The sequence below is a fragment of the Corapipo altera genome, unplaced genomic scaffold, assembly GCF_003945725.1.
Source record: "Corapipo altera isolate COAL_440 unplaced genomic scaffold, ASM394572v1 251, whole genome shotgun sequence".
NCBI lineage: Eukaryota > Metazoa > Chordata > Aves > Passeriformes > Pipridae > Corapipo > Corapipo altera.
Genome location: NW_020885093.1, coordinates 125,034 through 143,570, shown reverse-complemented (window position 1 = coordinate 143,570; position 18,537 = coordinate 125,034). Strand labels below are relative to the sequence as shown.

Below are 18,537 nucleotides of genomic sequence, written 5' to 3'. Positions count from 1 at the left end.
GAAGGTGTTGGATGGAAAGGCTCTCCCCATTCCCTGCTGGGCAGGGGAGGCACGAGGAGCCCGAGGGAGGAGTTGGTGACCCGGGGCCAGAGCAGTGGCTTTGTCACTGACAGGAATGTGCTGCAGAGTTTTCCATGAGGCATCGCTGACTCTTTAAATAGCTGCCCACGGGTTTCCTGTGTTCCCTCCTGCCCTTTATTCAGTGTTCTTTGGGCTTGTTCCCTTCTGGGGAGATTTACTAAATACATTTATAAATTTCTTATTTTTCATTATTATTTTATTATTTATTTTTATATCTATATTTTATATTTTAATTTTTATTTCATATTGTTATATATTTATATTTTTATATTCTATATATTTTATGTTGTTATATTTCTATATTTTATTCGTATATTTTATTTATATTTCTATATTTTATATTATTTTATATTTCATATTTTTATTTTTATTTAGATTTTATAGATATATTTTATATTTTTATATTTTTATATTCTTATATTTTATGTATATTTATATATTTTATTTATATTTACATATTTTATATTATTTTATATTTTTATTTTTATTTAGATTTTACAGATTATATTTTATATTTTTTATTCTTATATTCTTATATTTTATGTATATTTATATATTTTATTTATATTTATATATTATTTTTTTAGATTTTTACATTTTTAGATTTCTACATTTTTAGATTTTTACATTTTAAATTTTTACATTTTTACATTCTTTTATATTTACATATTGGTTTATGTTTTTATTATTTATAACTTTAAAAAGTGATAGAAATTAAAGCCATTGCTTTATAAACTATAGAAAAACTTAAGATGGGGCTAAAATAAGTGGAACAGAAATTAAAAATAAAAAGGCTTCACAGAGTTCCCGTGGATGGATTGAGATGGATGCTTTTGGAAAACCCTGGGATGGCACCTTCACCTGGAAAGCAAAAGCAGCTGCTGGGCTGGGTCAGCTGGGGTCTGGTAACAGGCTGGAAATTTATAGTTGGCACCTTCTTGCCAGAAGGGTGTAAATCTGATAAACTCCCTGGGGACACGTCCCAGTGGGCTCAGAGAAGGAGGGAAGGGTTGGATTTAAGGGCAATGAAGCTGTGAGGAGGGTGGAGAGGTAATTCCTGTTCCTTAAGGAGATGCACCCTCTGGGAGCACTGGGGGTGTTTCTGGAGTGACTCCTTGAAGAGCTGCTTGTTCTTTGGACAAGTGAAAATAGCAAAGGGATTTCTTGACTCTAATTTGAGGTCTCTTGGCATCCCAGCTGGAGTACTGGTCCGAAATGGGAGGTTTCTGGGCAGGACAAAGCTTTTTTGTGTGTATCTGAACCCACTAAAAATGTTTTAAAGAGGAAAATGAAGTTTTGGTTGTGTGTCAAAGAGAGATGCCTTCAGTTGGAGATTTGACTTTGGAACAAAACAGAGCAATGGAAGGTCAGACCAGAACCAAGTGCAAAAATAGACTCCCAGATATCTGCAGCAAACGTGGAGTTTGTCTGACTTGGAAGGGAAGCTGAGCTGGGTGTTTAATTACCTCCCACAAACTCGCCCATAGTGCTTAGGTATTTCCTTCATGACTTTCTCAGGCTAAAATTAACAAAACCTGAAGAGAAACCACTCTTCCCCAGCATTTCACCACTCTGTTTACGTGAGAAAATTGGCTGGGACACAACAGTGTGGCCACTGTAGTCTGGAATAAGTGTGTGCTTCTTCTGCAAGTGAGGAGGATCCCTGCTGGAAGTTCTCCTGCAAGAACTCAAAAGGCTTTCTGGCCAATATCCCTCTGTGGAAAAGTGCATGCCTCAGTTCCCACTTCTGTAAAACGGGGTTAAAAATATTCTCCCTCCCTCCCAGGGGCATTGCCACACTCCCTCCACAGCAGTTTGTAAAATACCACAGAGTTTTTTCCACCAGTGTGAAAAACACTAAATAAAAATAAATTGATGCTGTTTTAAATAGTATTTTAAGTGCTCCACGTTAACAGTGAACGGCTACAAATAACTGTGATACATCTCACAGGATCCCAGACTGGGTTGGGTTTAAAGGGAAATTAAAGCTCATCTCATTCCACCCCCTGCCATGGGCAGGGACACCTTCACACAGCCCAGGTTGCTCCAGGCCCCATCCAACCTGGCCTTGGACACTTCCAGGGATCCAGAGGCAGCCACAGCTTCTCTGGGCAACCTGGGCCAGGGCCTCCCCACCCTCCCAGCCAGCAATTCCTTCCCGATATCCCATCTCTCCCTGCCCTCTGGCAGTGGGAAGCCATTCCCTGTGTCCTGTCCCTCCATCCCTTGTCCCCAGTCCCTCTCCAGCTCTCCTGGAGCCCCTTTAGGCCCTGCAAGGGGCTCTCAGCTCTCCCTGGAGCCTTCTCTTCTCCAGGGGAACCCCCCCAGCTCTCCCAGCCTGGCTCAGCCTAACTAAGGTCAAGATTCACAGTCAGGGTTCAGGAGCACTCTGGGCTGGGGCAACGATTGCTTTCCAGCGCTGATGGCCCAGAAGCAGCTCAAAAACCTCCTGAAATGAGGGAAAAAGATCCAGATGTTCCTCACACCGTGTGAGTAGACCCAGAGCAACACAGGCTGGAGCTTCACATCTCCCATCTGGAGCATCCTCAGTGGTGATTCAGTGTCTAATGAGTTTACTGCCGTGGTTTGTATCATTCCTAAGGTTAATCCCTTTTAATTCTGGAGTGTTTGTTAAGGCCAAACCCTCCTGCTTTTGTGGAGCTGCTGTGAATGGCGCCAAGTGGGAAAGGCTGAAACCATCCCTGCCAGGCTGGAGAGCTTTTCATAACCCCAGGGCTGTGCTTGTGCTGAAGGAAAAAACCCTGCAGTGTTGGTTTTATTATGCATTATGCAGGTTTTAGGGCCTTAAAGAAGTTAAGGGAAAGTCCCAGCTGAGGTGTTGGTTGCCTCAGAGTCTCCGTGGAATGGAGCTGCTTTTTGATTCTCTGTAATTCATTGCTCTGGACACGCTCTGCTGCCTTCCAGTTTTAATCTGTCATCCACCTGTGGGGATTTGCTGCAAACTTAGAAAACACTTTGCTTCATATTTGCATTAATCAGAGCTGGGAATTGATCAGAAGGCAGGAGATGTCCCCAACACGTGAGACGTGCAGTTCATTTTTTTTTTTTAAGTAAACAGGTGTAAAAGCAGAAATTAAGTTTGTGAATATAAATAACAGAAACACCCCAATCCTATTTGTTCTGAACTGGAAGTAAGTCTTGCCTGGTAGTTGGGGTGTATCTGGCCTGGCCTGGGAGGCTTCTGGTTGTGGATGTGTCACAAAACCTCTCACCAAAAACCTAAAGTGGATATTGTTGTTTTGGGCTTGTTTTCTTTTTGAGCCTGTTTTTGCCATCCTAAGTCCGAGCAGCACCTTCCAAAGGGAGCAGGAGGTTGGTCAAGTGTTTTAATAAATGCAAATCAAGGTGATAAACGTGGTGCTTTCTCGTGCACAGAAGTGTGTTGGGTTTTCCCAGGCAAAACAAGGCTCTGAAAGGACCTGGGGACAGAGAGCTGAGGAGGAGAAGATGCTTGTGAGGGTTGTGGGGGGCAAAAAATTGGGTTTAAAAAAAAAACCAACAAGCTGATTTTGTTCTTTTCTTGAGAGCAGTAAACCAGGACAGAGTTTCAGGCTGGTGAGGGCACTCGTTGCAGGAAATAGCTTTGGAAAGGGCTTTGCTGGGAGTTGCCTCTCTCGTCTGGGAACTAAATGTGGGAAGTCAGTGGTGCCAGCCCAGGCACAGCAGTGGTGGAGATGGCACTGCCCACAGAGCAGGGAATGGGAGCACTGCAGTGTCCTGGGAATACACACCAGGATTCACATGGATGGAAACTGCAGCTTTCCCACCAGAGAGCCCAAAGAACGGAGGAATGGGAGTGCTGAGGGGGGTTAGAGCAGCTCCAACACTCGGCCCTTCTCCACCTTGCTGTTGCACCAGGTCTGTGTGAAAACTAAAATCTCCCTCCCCGAGGCATCCCAGACCCCTTGGAGTGGCCATTCTGTCCCACCTCGCTGGGTAAAACATTGGGAATATTGTATTGTGGGAGGTGCTGTGGGATGTGCTCGTGGATTATCTCCCTGTTCAGGACGTGTGTGTGTGGAGCACCTGCCCTTGTGTCATCACCACTTCAAAAGTGATATTTTGGCCCAATTTCCATCTCCATTTGTATTTTCCCTGGGGTGGCTGCTCTGAGCTGGGGCTGTCACTGGGAGGAATCACCCCCAGTGCCTGGGAGCTCTCTCACACTCCAAGGGGGTGTCACAGAGTGAGTGCAGGGGATGTTTTCCATTTAACTGTGTTATTTCTGGCTCTGCTGCTTTTTCTGTAATCACTGTGGAAACTGTTGTGCTCGGGGGTTCTTGCAAGGAAACGCTGCAAGTTCTTCCAGGGAGAAATATCTGAAGCAATTGGCTGTGATACTGGTTTCATAAGGGCTCCCTTTAATTGGGAACAGTGTATGCAGGAGGTTTTTACTGCCTGTCTTTCTGATGGAGGCAAGGAACAGCTGAAGGGAAAAGGCAGAGAAGAGCCCCCAGGGCAGTGGGAAAGGGCTGCTTTGGTGTTGGCACTCTGGTGCTGCCTCGTGTGGTGGGGTTTCAGGTAAAACAATAATAAAATCAGACAGCTTTTATTGTGAAGAGGGAAAAGGTTTGAAGACAGAGGTGATGGTCAGGTCTTATTTTGAAGTGGGAAAAGGTTCCAAGATAGAGGGGATGGTTTGAAGATAGAGGGGATGGTCAGGTCTTATTTTGAAGAGGGAAAAGGTTCGAAGATAGAGGGGATGGTCTGGGCCCTGTTGTAGGGTAATGTGAGAAGTTAGAGGTGGATGTGATTTATGGTGATAGGGGTTCATTAGATCCAGTAATGGGTGTCCACGGCCACAAATGGCTCTGTTACAGTGGAATAAAGTGGCTCCACCAGGGCTGAGGCTGGATTTGGGATGATGACATTACTACATGGATATAGTAAGACTCTGTTCATAAATTGGGAAGCAATTCCCATGGAATTATTTAAAGTAATTTTGTAGGTGCAGCACAAAGCAGAGAAGTCCTGAGCACGTGGTTTTGTGCAAACATTATTAACCCTCCCTAAACCCCAGACTGAGCTGTTAGAGTTCCCCAGTTCCTCCTGGGATGTAGAAATAACCCTAATATTTCTCCATTGTTTGTGCTTCACGTACTGAGGGGGATATTAGTCCTTGCCAAGGAGCTGATCTGACCCAGTCCAGAGACTGGATTGTTCCACTGCTGCTGGTGGGAGCACAAGGACCTGGCACAGAATCCCAGAGTGGGGCAGCCACAGTGGGGTCATCTGGTCCCAAATTCCTGCTCCAGCAGGGTCATCCCAGAGCACATTTCCCACCCTGGATCCCATCAGTGCCCCCTGCTCAGCACCCTGAGCCTGGAGGATGCAACGAGCTCTGCAACACATCAGCTGTGGGATAAACTTCTCTCCTTCTGAGCATGTTCATTGTCGTTAAACACTTATTTACAATCCCACTGTCAACATCACTTACGAGAAATTGCTCTTATTGGAAACACTGCCTGCCTGCTCCCACAGCCAGGGAGTTTTATGGCAGGGAAAACTCAGAGGAGATAAAGTGTGGACAGGAGGAAGAGAAAGGGTTACCTGAGGTGGCTTTGCTTTCATGTGTGTGTTTTATTTGTGGGACTTCAGGGGGCTCTTTTTCATCAGCATTTGTGGAGAGGCCGACACAGGAAAGAGGAAAGGAGGTTTTATCTCTGCTATACATATTTGATGTTTTGCATTTTAATAATTACCTTAATAAGTTACTCCAGCTCGCCTCTCACTTTATTTGGGGCTCTCTGAGGGCTTTCTGTTTGCTTAACACTCCTGAAGTCATCCCAGCACTCACCAAGTGATTTATTGCTATTGATTCCTGTGGCATCCAGTGCAGGGGTGGGCAGGAATGATGTTCTTCCAGGACCACTTCTCCCACCGTTGAAACAGAGACTCCCCTGATTACCAGGAGAGTGCAGAGCGAGATGGACACACTCCTACAATCTGATGACCTCAGCAATTAATTATTTATTGAGCTTTTAATTTTGCATCCATCATTCTGGCTCTGCCTCCCCTGACTCTCTGAGGAGCTGCCCGGGGAGGTGAAGCATCCACAGACACCTTCAGAGGGGGAGGTTTGCAGGGCTGTGCCTGGTTAACCCCTGAGGCTCCAGAGAGAAGCTCCTTTGCCCCTTCAGGTCCTCAGAGCCCCTCAACTCTCAGCCCAAAGAGCTGCTGCCAGTGCTCTGTAGGGCAGAGGATGCTGCTCATCCCTCTTGGCCCTGGAGCTGGGTGAGCAAGAGCCTCTTTTTCCTCAGGCTGTGCACAGAGAGGAGTTGCCATTTTTCTTCTCAGCATCTCATATCATCTCTAGCTCAGCAGGAAAACTCTGCTTTCCCTGGGTCTTCTAATGCAGGGCTTCCTGCAGATCCCGGCAGGGAGCAGGAGGGTGGTTTTCCTAAAAGCAGAAGTAGCTGAGAATGTTTTGTCTTGCTTTTTGCCTTTTCTTCCCTTTTTGCTTGAAGGTTCAAGGGTGGCCTAGTAGCAGGGCACTGATGTTTGGGATGATCTGGTGCTGTCAAGCATCATTTTTCATGGGTGTGGCTGTTTCCTTCCTTGGCTGGGTTGTTTTGCTCATGGATTCAGGATCACTGTCTCTGGGATCCACAAGGAGAGGTCTCATGAGACACTCCTGGGATTTTCTTCTTCCCTCACAGCCACTTGTGAAACCTCTGAACACCTGGTCACTTCCAGAACCTCTGGGATACATGGAATTGTGTGCAAGCCCCAGAGCTGCTGAGTCTCCTTCTCTTGTGCTTGTAGTTACTGGCTTTGATAGAAGCCACAAAGAAAAAAGGGGTGGGATGGGAGAAAAGATGATTTTGTGTTCCCATCAAGCCCCCAGCTGGAACTCTGTAGGATCTGGGCATGGTGGGAGCAGCAGAGGGGTGTTGAGCAGCCCCAGCCCCTCTTCACCCCCTGAAAGCATCAGGTACCTCTGTCCCTCCAGCCCCTGGGGCCTCCCACTGCTCTGCTGGGACCAAGAACAGCCACAGGGCAAAAAATCCTCAAAGCTTTAAGGGTTCTCCATTAGGTGGCCAGATCCTCCCACCAGGCTGGGATTGTTCCGTGGTCTCTGCCATGGGAAATGAAATGGTGAATAAGGAGCTTTCTACAGTGAAATTGTTGTTCTCCCAGACTGGAAGGTGAACTGGTGGGTCCAGTTCTGTCCTCTGCTCCTAAAGGGAAAGGCTGGGAGAGCTGGGGGTGTTCAGGTTGGGGAAGAGAAGGCTCTGGGGAGACCTGAGAGCCCCTTCCAGTGCCTAAAGGGGCTCCAGGAGAGCTGGAGAGGGACTGGGGACAAGGGATGGAGGGACAGGACAAGGGGGAATGGCTTTAAAATAGAAGAGGGCAGATTTAGATTGGACATTTGGGAGAAATTCTTGGCTGTGAGGGTGGGGAGGCCTGGCCCAGGTTGCCCAGAGAAGCTGTGGCTGCCCCTGGAATCCCTGGAAGTGTCCCAGGCTGGGTTGGAGCAATGTGGGCTCGTGGAAGGTGTCCCTGCCCATGGCAGGGGGTGGGAGAAGATGAACTTGAAGATCCCTTCCAAGTCAAACCATTCTGTGATTTTATGATGCTGATGAACCCTGATGAGTCCAAGCAGAAAAAACCCCAATCCCCACCCTGAGCTCACCCCACTCTGGCCCTCAGGCTGGTTCAGATCCGTGGCAGTGCCCTGAACAGCCCTGCAGGGCCCCTGCCCGGGGCTGCAACATCCACCCCAAAGCTCCCCCCACACTGGCATTTCCTCCTGCAGTGTTTTATTGATGAACTGGGCTCCTCAGCTCCAAAAGATCCACTTTTCAGCCTGTGGGAAGAGCTGCTGGGAATGGCCACAATCAAATTTTAATTAAATGCCAGGCAGGACTTTGCAGAGAGTAAATTGTGGTGCCTGCAGTTTGCTGGGACATCTGTTCCCAGACCCAGAGGGCCATTAGTGACTTTGAGAACCAGGAGAAAAACACAGGTCCACTTACCTTGGTTTTCATTCTTTCAGTGCAGGGCAGACCTATTATGTTGAATATTTTATAGCAGTGCATTGTTGCCATCCTTCCTGTGAGTCATTTTTCCACAAGAAACCCATGCTGGCCACGTTATTTAACCCCTTTGGAGGTGGAGTGTAAATCTTCTGAAGAAATGGGCTTTTCTGTGCTGGGTTTGGGCCACTGCATTACTGCACAGAGCAAGAGCTGCTTTAATATTCACCAACTGCTTTAATATTCACCATCTCAGGGCTGGAAGTGCCTCAAGAATGGCAAAGATATCCCTAAATCCCTTGGGAGCTCGGGTTAGAAGCTCTGCCCCAGACTGTACTCTTGTGTTGTTTTTTCCCCATATCTGAGTCCACTGGAGCCCAAAATTGAGATGATTCCATGAAATTCTGCATCCTGGAAAGCTGTGTTTCCAACCCAGTGCTCCAGCCTTGAACTGCTTCAAGTGATGGGCTGAGCCCTGTTGAAGGGATTTCCTGATGTTCATCCCACTCTTCCCTTTCCCTGTTTTGCCCCATTCCTGTGTAGGTACCTTTGGGCTCTCACTTTTCACATGTTTGCAGATAATTTTGTCCTCACCTAAAACATCTCCAGTGGCTTTGCTAAATGATATTTTGAGGTCTTCAGAGCTTTTAGGTTAAGAACATAACTTACTAATTGTTTTGGGGTATTCCTTGTGTTTTCACTCCATTTCTGACAAAGAACCCAGATCTGGACACAACTCTGTGTTGTTTGACTGATTCTCAGCAGAGCTCCTGCTGTGCAGCCTCACAGGTTTTGGGGATGAAAATATAGACAAGTTTCATTTAAATAACTGTAGTGGAAACTTTCTATGGAAAGAAGATACCCCAAAAAGCCCCTGAAAGAACAAAAGCAAATTGCCTTTACAGAATTACTTCCTTTTGCTGCTTTGTTTTCCGTTCGCATCAGCCCTTTGTCTCCTCTGGGCTGTGCAGTTGTGGTTCTCTGGTGTGTCATCCACCAAAAGTGCAGTGGAACCTCTGTGCTCACAGGAGAATTGCTGCTTTTTTTTCTTTCCCTCTCATAAAGCAAAAAAAAAAACCAACAAAAAACCAACCCAACCCAGCTGCACTTTGTACAAACAGAGTGTGTGACATGAGCAGAGTTTAATAATGAGGATTAGTTTGGCTGCTGTGCTCAGGGTTACACTTTGGAGTTGTTTCCAGGTGAGAAGCTTGGAGAAAGTGGGTGATGGGATAGAAATTGCCCATGTGTGGGAGCTGCTGGAGCTGCTGGAGCAGGGGGATGAAAATATTGGGGCATTTCACCACATGCTGTGGGGAGATGTTCTGCTGCTGGCCAGGATGGGGGAGAGAGAGATCAGCTCATGGTGGGGTGGCTTTGGCAGAGAATCCCAGGATGGGTTGGGTTGGAAGGGAACTTAGAGTTCATCTCTTTCCACCCCCTGCCATGGGCAGGGTCACCTTCCACTAGCCCAGTTTGCTCCAACCTGGCCTTGGACACTTCCAGGGATCCAGGGGCAGCCACAGCTTCTCTGGGCAACCTGGGCCAGGGCCTCCCCACCCTCACACACAACAATTCCTTCTCAATATCCCATCTATCCCTGCCCTCTGGCAGTGGGAAGCCATTCCCTGTGTCCTGTCCCTCCATCCCTTGTCCCCAGTCCCTCTCCATCTCTCCTGGAGCCCCTTTAGGCCCTGCAAGGGGCTCTCAGCTCTCCCTGGAGCCTTCTCTTCTCCAGGGGAACCCCCCCAGCTCTCCCAGCCTGGCTCCAGAGCAGAGGGGCTCCAGCCCTGGAGCATCTCCATGACTTGCTCCAACAGATCATCATCTTGTGTTTGTCAAGCTGTTAAAGCCTTAAAACCCCCAGAAGGTCCTGGTTTCTGCCCTGGACCCCAGGGGGACTGCACAGACCGTGGCAGGAGGTGTCATCTCTCCCCTTGCTGCTGGTGGGATGGGGAGGGTGGTGTGAGATTTCTTGAGAGGAACCTGGATATTTGTGTTTTGGAAGCTGGAAAGTGAAATTTTTCACTTTCCACTGCTGGGAAGATTAAGCAAAGATTTTTATCTTAATGAGTCAGTAGTACAGGTGTTTGATGACCTTATTTTTTGCTGAACTCGCTGCCTTTATGACATTTTCTGCTCAGAGATGGAGGCCAGTGGCCAGTGGTCTGCAGAGACATTCTGGGTTTTTTTTAACACTCTTTTCTATAACTCATTACATCCTAAACTTAAGAGCTGCTGGTTCAGTCTCAGTTCACAGCCTCACTCCACTTCCTTTAGTTCAGCCAAGTACTTTTACTCTGCAGAAGTGTCAAAAACTTAAAGTCCCTCACACTGCCTCGGTCCTGTGAATCTCTTTGCTTCTCTTAATGATTTCTAAAGGCAAAGGTCATCTTGAACAACTTCTAAGATACCACACTTGAGCAAAATAAACCCAACAGGCACCAGAAATGGGCCACATGAATAATCTGTCTGTTGGTTTGGTGCCCTGTTGGGGTGGCTGTGGGGAGGATGAGTGAGCAGAAGCTGCCACAGACACTGTCAGGCTCGACAGCAGGTTCCTTTGGAGAACATTGTGTTTGTCATGTGCATTCAGAGTTTGGGAAGAGGGGGCTGCAGATCTCCTGAGGGTCTTCTAGTCAAGTCATCCCCAGAGCTGTGATGCTGCCGCTCTTGGCTGCATCATCTGGGCAGGAGATCCAGTGTGATGGATCCCTGCCAGGCTGGAGAGGTTGGAGCTGCCTGGAGGAGCCACATCAGAGAATCACACAGTGGTTTAGGTTGTAAGGGACCTTACAGACCACCCCCTGCCATGGGCAGGGACACCCTCCACTAGCCCAGGTTGCTCCAAGCCCGATCCATCCTGGCCTTGGACACTTCCAGGGATGGGGCAGCCACAGCTTCTCCTGTCTCCCCTACAGGGAGGTGCCTAAAGGGGTTATATCCCACCCTTTCATCCCACTTTTTTACTTGGCTTGCACTTGCAGCAGCCTGCTGAGCAAAAGCTCAGAAGGTGAGAAAGACAAGACCTTCTGCTCTGCTCCTCTTACAAAAGGTGCCTGGAAGTTCATAGTTTGAGAGGGATTGTTAAACTGTGAATAACAGCAGAGTTTGACAGTGACTGACCTTATGAGAATATGGAGCCTGATAAGGTCAGAGGTGTATATTGGGAAGAGAATCCAGACAAACTTCCTTCTCAGCTGCTAAGCACTGATTTCAGAGCACCAGGGACAGCTGGACTTGTCTTTCCTTCTCATACTTGTTTGTGGCTTGCAGCATCTTCAGCTTAAAGTGCATCTCCTTGACCTCAGTCCAGAGCTTCAGGCTCCTGCCTGGCTCCTTGTTTCCTGCCTGGAGAACAAATGGTGCTGGGGTTGTTGGAGGTGCATGGTAATAAAAACCAGCTTGGGGAGACTGTCAGAGTTTCATGAGAACAGATATTTGTGCTCAGCTGGGGCTGGTTTCACCCAAAAGCACCAGGTCCCCGTGGGTGAGCAAAGTCAGCCCAGCCCTGTGCTGTGGTCAGTCCAGCAGTACGTGGGCTTTGCTTTAATTCTCTGGAAGATGACAAGAAAGTCCTAGTTAGGCGTGATCTTAATCTTGACATTGATGTTAATTAATCCTGATTCATTGTTCTAAGACTAAGAGGCCAGGCAGGAAATGAGCAAAAAGCATTACTGAGAAAAAAAAAAAAATCTCTGATTTCACACTTGAGGGTGTGGGGAGCAAAGCTTTGAAGATGCTGCTCTTGCTGCAGTGTAATATATTCACTTTTTTTTTTCTGGTTTTGGCTCATGAAGTGCTCTTTTCCCTCACCCTTAGAAGCATCGGATGCAATTAAGCTCAGAAGCAATGGCCCTTTCCAGCTCTTTCCTGTCAGCAGGGTGAAATAGCACAGAAATGGGGGATTTTTATTTTTTTTTCATCTGAGTGGGTGAATATCCACTACAGAAACTCAGCTCCTCGGTGCTGGTACCTCCTGAGAACCACAGCTTTGCTGGGACCTGTTCTCAGCTGCTCAAAGACCCTGCGTGGTTTCAGCTGCTGATTTATTGCACAGAATGTGCTGAGCTGGAAGGGACCCCCAAGGACCATCCAGTCCAACCCTCAGCCCTGCACAGGCCCAGCCCCAAGAGTCACCCCCTGTGCCCCAGAGGATCAGCCAAACCCTCCTGGAGCTCTGGCAGCCTTGGGGCTGTGCCCACTGCCCTGGGGAGCCTGGGCAGTGCCCAACCAGCCTCTGGGGGAAGAACCTTTGCCTGAGATCCAACCTGAGCCTGCCCTGACACAGCTCCAGCCGTTCCCTGGCTGCTGTCCCTGCTCCCCCAGAGCAGAGCTCAGTCCCTGCCCCTCCTCTGCCCCTGCTCAGGAATTGGAACTGCACTGAGGTCTCCCCTCAGTCTCCTCTGCTCCAGCTGAACACACCAAATGCCCTCAGTGTCCTCACAGGGCTTCAAATCCAGGCCCTTCCCCACCTTTATGTCCTTCCTGTGCACACTCTCCAGTGGCTCAATATCTTCCCTACATTGTGTCCCCCCAGTATTGCAGGTGAGGCCAACCCAGGGCAGAGCAGAGCAGGATTTGGCTGCATCTTGTCCCGTGAGGCTCTTTTTTGGATGCAGCTCTGCTGGGGGGAAATGGGATGAAAGCCCAGCTGGGGATTCTCCAGGATCACTGCCCTGCTCAGAGTCCCTGGGAAGGGGACTGGCCACATCTCCATATGAGGCTACTTCTGTGGTTTAAAAAGTTCTTTCCAACCCAAAATAGAGATTTTTCATCTCAGTGGCTTTGCAGGCTTTTATTCAACGAGGAAGGAGGAGCAGTGAGGCCCTTCCCCGCCTGAAGAGCTACTCAGGGCCCTGAGCTGTGGCTGTGCCTTCAGAAGGTCACAGGGGCTGTCATCCTCCCCTGGCTTAGAGGGGGAGATAGGAAGTTTTGGGAATTCATATCTGTGGCTGGGATATGAATTTTTAACTTGTGTTCAGCTGCTTTCAAAGGGTCGCTGCCTGGAGGTGGAAGTTCTGCAGCCGTGCTGGGGAGCCTGAGAACACTCACTTCATCCCAAGTGCCTGGACTGCTCTTTTGTAAATTTTTTTCCCTTTTAACCTGATATTCTTTGTTCCAAACCCACAATGAGCAGATGCCTCCCAGTTAAGAGTGATGGAGCTTATCAGTAGAAGTCTTTGCTACTTCATAGGATGATTCTGAACCTCATTGGGGTAAAGGCTGGAGCTCCAGCTTCTCAGAGCCGGTGCCAAGGAAATCTGCTTGGATGTTTATGCATCAGCAAGGGCAGTGTTTATTCCCATTGGAATTCCAGCTGCTCTTTGTGATTAGAGATGCCCTGGAGAAGCCTCAGCAGCAGAGGAGTGATGCAACAGTAATTCTGTGCTGCAGCCAGGGCAGCTTTCACTGGGAGCATCACTGTGTGCTTGGGAAATATTCTCTTGATTCATTTTTTATTTTTCCTATTAAAATGGAAATTAACTTCTGTTAAAAGCATCTCTAATGCCTGTTCTGGCACTGAATTTTCCCAGATTATCCACAGCCAGGTGGCAGCGAGGGCTTGATGATCAGGGAATCATGGAATGGGTCGGGTTGGAAGGAAACTTCTGGATCATCTTGTTCCAACCCTGCTGCCACAGGCAGGGACACCTTCCACTAGCCCAAGTTGCTCCATCCTGGCCTTGGACACTTCCAGGGATTCCAGGGGCAGCCACAGCTTCTCTGGGCAACCTGGGCCAGGGCCTCACCACCTTCACAGACAACAATTTCTCCCCAATTATCTCTCCCTGCCCTCTGGCAGTGGGAAGCCATTCCCTGTGTCCTGTCCCTGCATCCCTTATCCCAAGTCCCTCTCCAGCTCTCCTGGAGCCTTTTCTCCTCCAGGTGACCCCCCCAGCTCTCCCAGCCTGGCTCCAGGGCACAGACCTGCTTTCCCAGCCTGAGTGAGGGGCTGTTGCAGCCTCTGCTGCCCCTGCCAGGCTGGGAGAGTGGCTGGTGATAAATCTATTTTTGCACTCCAGGAGAATTGCAAAAAATATTTGCCTTCCCTTCTGAGCCATCAAAGCCCTGCCCTGCAGCCCCATTGAGATTCTGGGCAGGTGAGGAGAAATCAGAGCTCTGAGCATTTATAGTGCAGTTGCTCACCTGCCAATGAATATTCTGCATGCTCTGTGGGAAGGCACATTTGGGCAAAAATAAACCTGTTTTGAGATCCTGTTGTGTGCTGTCACATGCAGGGCACCTGCAGATATTGGAGTGAGACCTGTGTTGAATATACTTTAATTTTTCTCTAATTAGAAGGGTCATTTTGGGATTGCCCCACTGGACAGGGCTCCTCTCCCATTGAAGCAGACCTTCTGTGTGACTGGAACATGGCTTGGACTCTTCAAGGCTCTGTTTCTTCTCCACAATATTGATATAATAATACTTCTTCCCCCTACCTGGTGTGTGTAGAGAGATCCCACTGCCTGCCTGGATGAGGTGGTGGATGGGCCATGGCCTCAGCTGTCATGGTGTGGTTAATTAATTAACAGTTGGGTTATATAAGTTTATCTGGGCAGTCACTGGGTTGCTTCCTAAGCATTTTCTTACCCTTGGAAACAAAGAAAATTAGGAGTTCCAGGTAAAGCCACCTCTCCATGCCTTCTTCTGGTGGATTGTGCCTTGACTTCCCTGATCTAGATGTTGAGGGATCCACAGCTGCCCTTGACTTTCTGTCTCAGTGCTTTCCTTCCCTTAGGAAATACTTCCCATTTTCTAACCTGTGTTCCCTGATGCAATTTAAGACTATGACACCTTGTGCTACCCTTGACAAGTCTAGAAGACAGTTTATTTCTCTCTATTGTTGCCCCCTTAGTGGGTTTGAAGACCATGATGGTGCCTCCCTGCTGTCTTTGCTCTTTAGTGCAGATGATGAGTCCCCACCCTGGCAGAGCCACCATCCCTGGGAGTCTTCAAAGGCATGTGGAACATGGGTTAGTGGTGACCATGGTGGTGGTGCTGGGTTGGTTGTTGGACTTGATGAGCTTAGAGGGCTTTTCCAAAAATAATTAACCACTGTGAGCTGATGTTTATTTCCCTCGTGACTCTGTCATTGCTTATTCCTGTCTTACCACTGTTCACCCCCCATTCCTGAACTGCCTTTTTCTTTTTCTTTTTCCAGACCATTTCTACAATTTATCAAGACCATTTTGAATCCTAATCCTGGCTCTGAAGTACTTGCAGCCTGTCCCAGCCTGGTAGCAGCAGCAATCTCAGTAAGCATGTTATGTTCCATCCTTCAAATCAGTGTTAAATGTGCCAAACTGTGCTGCAGCCTGGGTGCCTTGGTCACCCACTCAACAGGTCTTTTCCTTTGGCAGTGGGGAATTGGAGTTGGACTTGATGATCCTTTTGGGTCCCTTCCAGCTCAGAATATTCTGTGATGCTGATTCTTTGTGCACGTTCTGGCAGATCCTAAAATGCTGCACTTGCCTTGCAAAAGGTACAAAAGGCAAAGCAATTCCTTGGGCTGATGAGATTTGTGTCCCAAAGCAAGAGATTTCATCAGCCCCTTGCAACATCTGTAATGAGAAATAAGTTTATTTGTCACATCAGTGCCTGAAAAAGATGGGTTTTATGCAGGGATGGGAGCTGGAAAGAACAGAAGCTGTGCTTTGATGTTGGTTGGGTTTTAGGGAGAAATCCTTCCCTGGGAGGGTGGGGATGCCCTGGCCCAGGTTGGGCAGAGAAGCTGTGGCTGCCCCTGGATTCCTGGAAGTGTCCAAGGCCAGGCTGGAGCAACCTGGGCTGGTGGAAGGTGTCCCTGCCCATAGCAGGGGGTGGGAATGGATGAGCTTTAAGGTTCTTTCCCACCCAAACCATTCTGTGACCCTTCTGTGCTTTCTTAGAAAATCAGCAAGTAACTATTCCCCAGGTACCTTCTCCCTGAAAAACCCACCTGCCATTGGCACCTGTTGGCAAATCCTTGTTCCTTAAAGAGTGTTTGTGGCTGAGACCCAGAGGGCAGAAATGCAAATCCAATTTGTGCCCTGACTTACAAACCCAGGGGGCAGCTGGGGGTGATGGGGGGATGTGCTGGACCTGCTGGGTGGCAGCAGATCCGTGTCCCAGCAGATGATCCATGTCCTTCCCTTGGATTTCTGCCCTGGGGCTCAAACCCTGTGTGTCTGTACCATTGGACCAGCACACAGGTTCATTTTGGAGGAGGTGGAAGGGGTGTGATATTCCAGGATTTATGATTTTCTGTGGAGTCTGCTGAATAAACCTTTACAGACCAAGCTTATATTTACAAGGCAAAGGGGCAGAGCCACGTGGTGCCCACAGAGACCAAAAATCCAGTGGAGAGCCACTGTTTGTGTCCCTGGGACTGCTGGGGTTTAACAAAGAAGAAATGAAAACAAAACCTGTGCGTGGACCCCAAAGGTAATCAGGTGCAAAGCAGTTCTCAGACTAAACTCAGACAATTAGTCCCTTGTTTGTCTCTCAGGAGGAGCACAAAGCTGGGCTTTGTTGTTGGCTGCACCTCAATGTGTTTGTCAGAACAGCTCCTGGTTCAGGCCTCATCTTCTCTGGGGCATCCACTGGTTCTGGAAATTTAAGCTTAAACAGGGAAAGTAATTTCTCCTTGTCTTTCACTTCAGACTTCATAGAAGTGAGGATTAGGAATTAGGATTTCCAGCACTGTTCTCATGTTGCAAAGGGGGAAACTGAGGCACGGGAGGTCAATATTGTGTGAGGGTCCTACAGTGACCCCGGGTGGGAAATGCTGATTCCCTGTGACCTCTGTGTCTTTCCCAAACATACAAGAAATTTAAGACATTTACAATTTAAGAAACAAAGTTCTGAGAGCAAAGACTTGCGATTTGATATTTTCAAGGACTTTACCTACATAAAACTGATTTACTTGGAGGGGAAAAGCCTTAAATATCCCTGCAGAGAGTACATAATGTGAATGATTCTGTATTTTTTCCCTGCATTTCTCTGAGTGCATGAAATCTCTCCCAACCATAATGGAATTCTATTTGGATGTGCTCTCTAGCATGGGGGTGTTAAAAGCAGGTGCACAAAGGGAATTCTCTTTGGAGAGAGGGGAAGAAAAGCTCGTGGTGCCAGTAAATGATTCTTAGCACTGTAATAATCCTAATCAGGTTAATTAGGATTAATTAAAATTTCTGGCTTTTATTTATGTGAAATAAAAACACATCTAAGGCCTTTAGGGTTTTTATGAGTTTTGGTAATATTTTTGAGTTCTTTCACCTGGTGCAATGTGGAAATCTCTGGCTGGTTGGGCTTTTAGGGTGAATTATGCTGCACCCAGCATTTTGAGCCAGCCATTAGTTCTCCATCTCATCTTCCATCTTTTGTTGTCAGTAAATCCACCTCCTGCCCCCTTTCCCATATTGTCCATCTGCAGGTGACCTGGCTCCCCCTGTGCTGACGTCTCCAAACATGTTTCTTCTCAAAGCTTCTTTTTTTTTTTTTTTGAGAATTGTACCAAATCTCCCCTCTGGTTTTGCCCCTGATCTTCTGGCACGGCCAAAGCATCCTTATCCCATCCCACACGTGACTTTTTTCCTTTGGAACAATCCTCCTGGAATTTTCCACTCGGGTGTCTCACCGAAAAGCTGCAATTTTTTTCCTCACTTGCATATGCCACCGACTCTTCCCGGCACTTCTTTTTACTGCATCTTTCCCTCACTGTTTTCCATCTGAGAAAAGCTGTTCAGATTTTCACCAAACAAATCTGCCCAGCCTTGCATCTGTGCGTGCCCAGATGGATCCGCGCGGAGAAAGAGCTGCCAAACGGGGGAATTTTCCATCAGCTTCATCCCTCTCCTCTCTCCTTTCATATTTATTCCTTGGAAAGCTTCAATCAGAAGATGAAGATGGCTTGGGGTTTTACAAGTGTGAGGGAGCAGGAGCTTTTCCCTGGGGGAAGGGCTGTGGGGATGCTTTGGCTGTTCCTGTGAGCTGGGAAGGGTTGATGAGGAGCCACGAGCTGCAGCCACGGGCCCTGACAGAGGCCTCTGCAGAGGCTGTTCCTCCCCACTTCCAAACCTTTTTGTTGGCACAGAATCAGAGAATCGTAAAGGTTGGAAAAGACCTCCAGATCATCCAGTTCAACCTTCGACCCCCATGCCCACTAATCCATATCACAGAGTGTCACATCCACATGTTTTCTGAACACTTCCAGGGCTGGTGACTCCAGCCCTGCCCTGGGCAGGCTGTGCCACTGCCTGACCACTCTTTCAGTGAGGAAATTTTCCTTAATATCCAACCTGAGCCTCCCCTGGCACAGCTGGAGGCCGTTCCCTCTCCTCCTGTCCCTTGTTCCCTGGGAGCAGAGCCCGACCCTCCCCCGGCTCCCTCCTCCTGTCAGGGAGTTGCAGAGCCAGAAGGTCCCCTCTGAGCCTCTTTAAACTAAACCTTTCCACACCTGGTCACCCTC

At 48.1% G+C, this 18,537-nt stretch overlaps 1 protein-coding gene across 1 annotated transcript in view; it reads left to right on the top strand.

Moving 5' to 3' along the window:
• The window catches only part of LOC113960181 (transcription factor HIVEP3-like), a 121,883-nt gene that overhangs the window by 5,493 nt on the left and 97,853 nt on the right, over positions 1–18,537 (top strand). Inside the window, 1 exon segment of the mRNA XM_027669599.1 lies at positions 15,250–15,343. The gene's annotated coding sequence lies outside the window, so the exon portion shown is untranslated.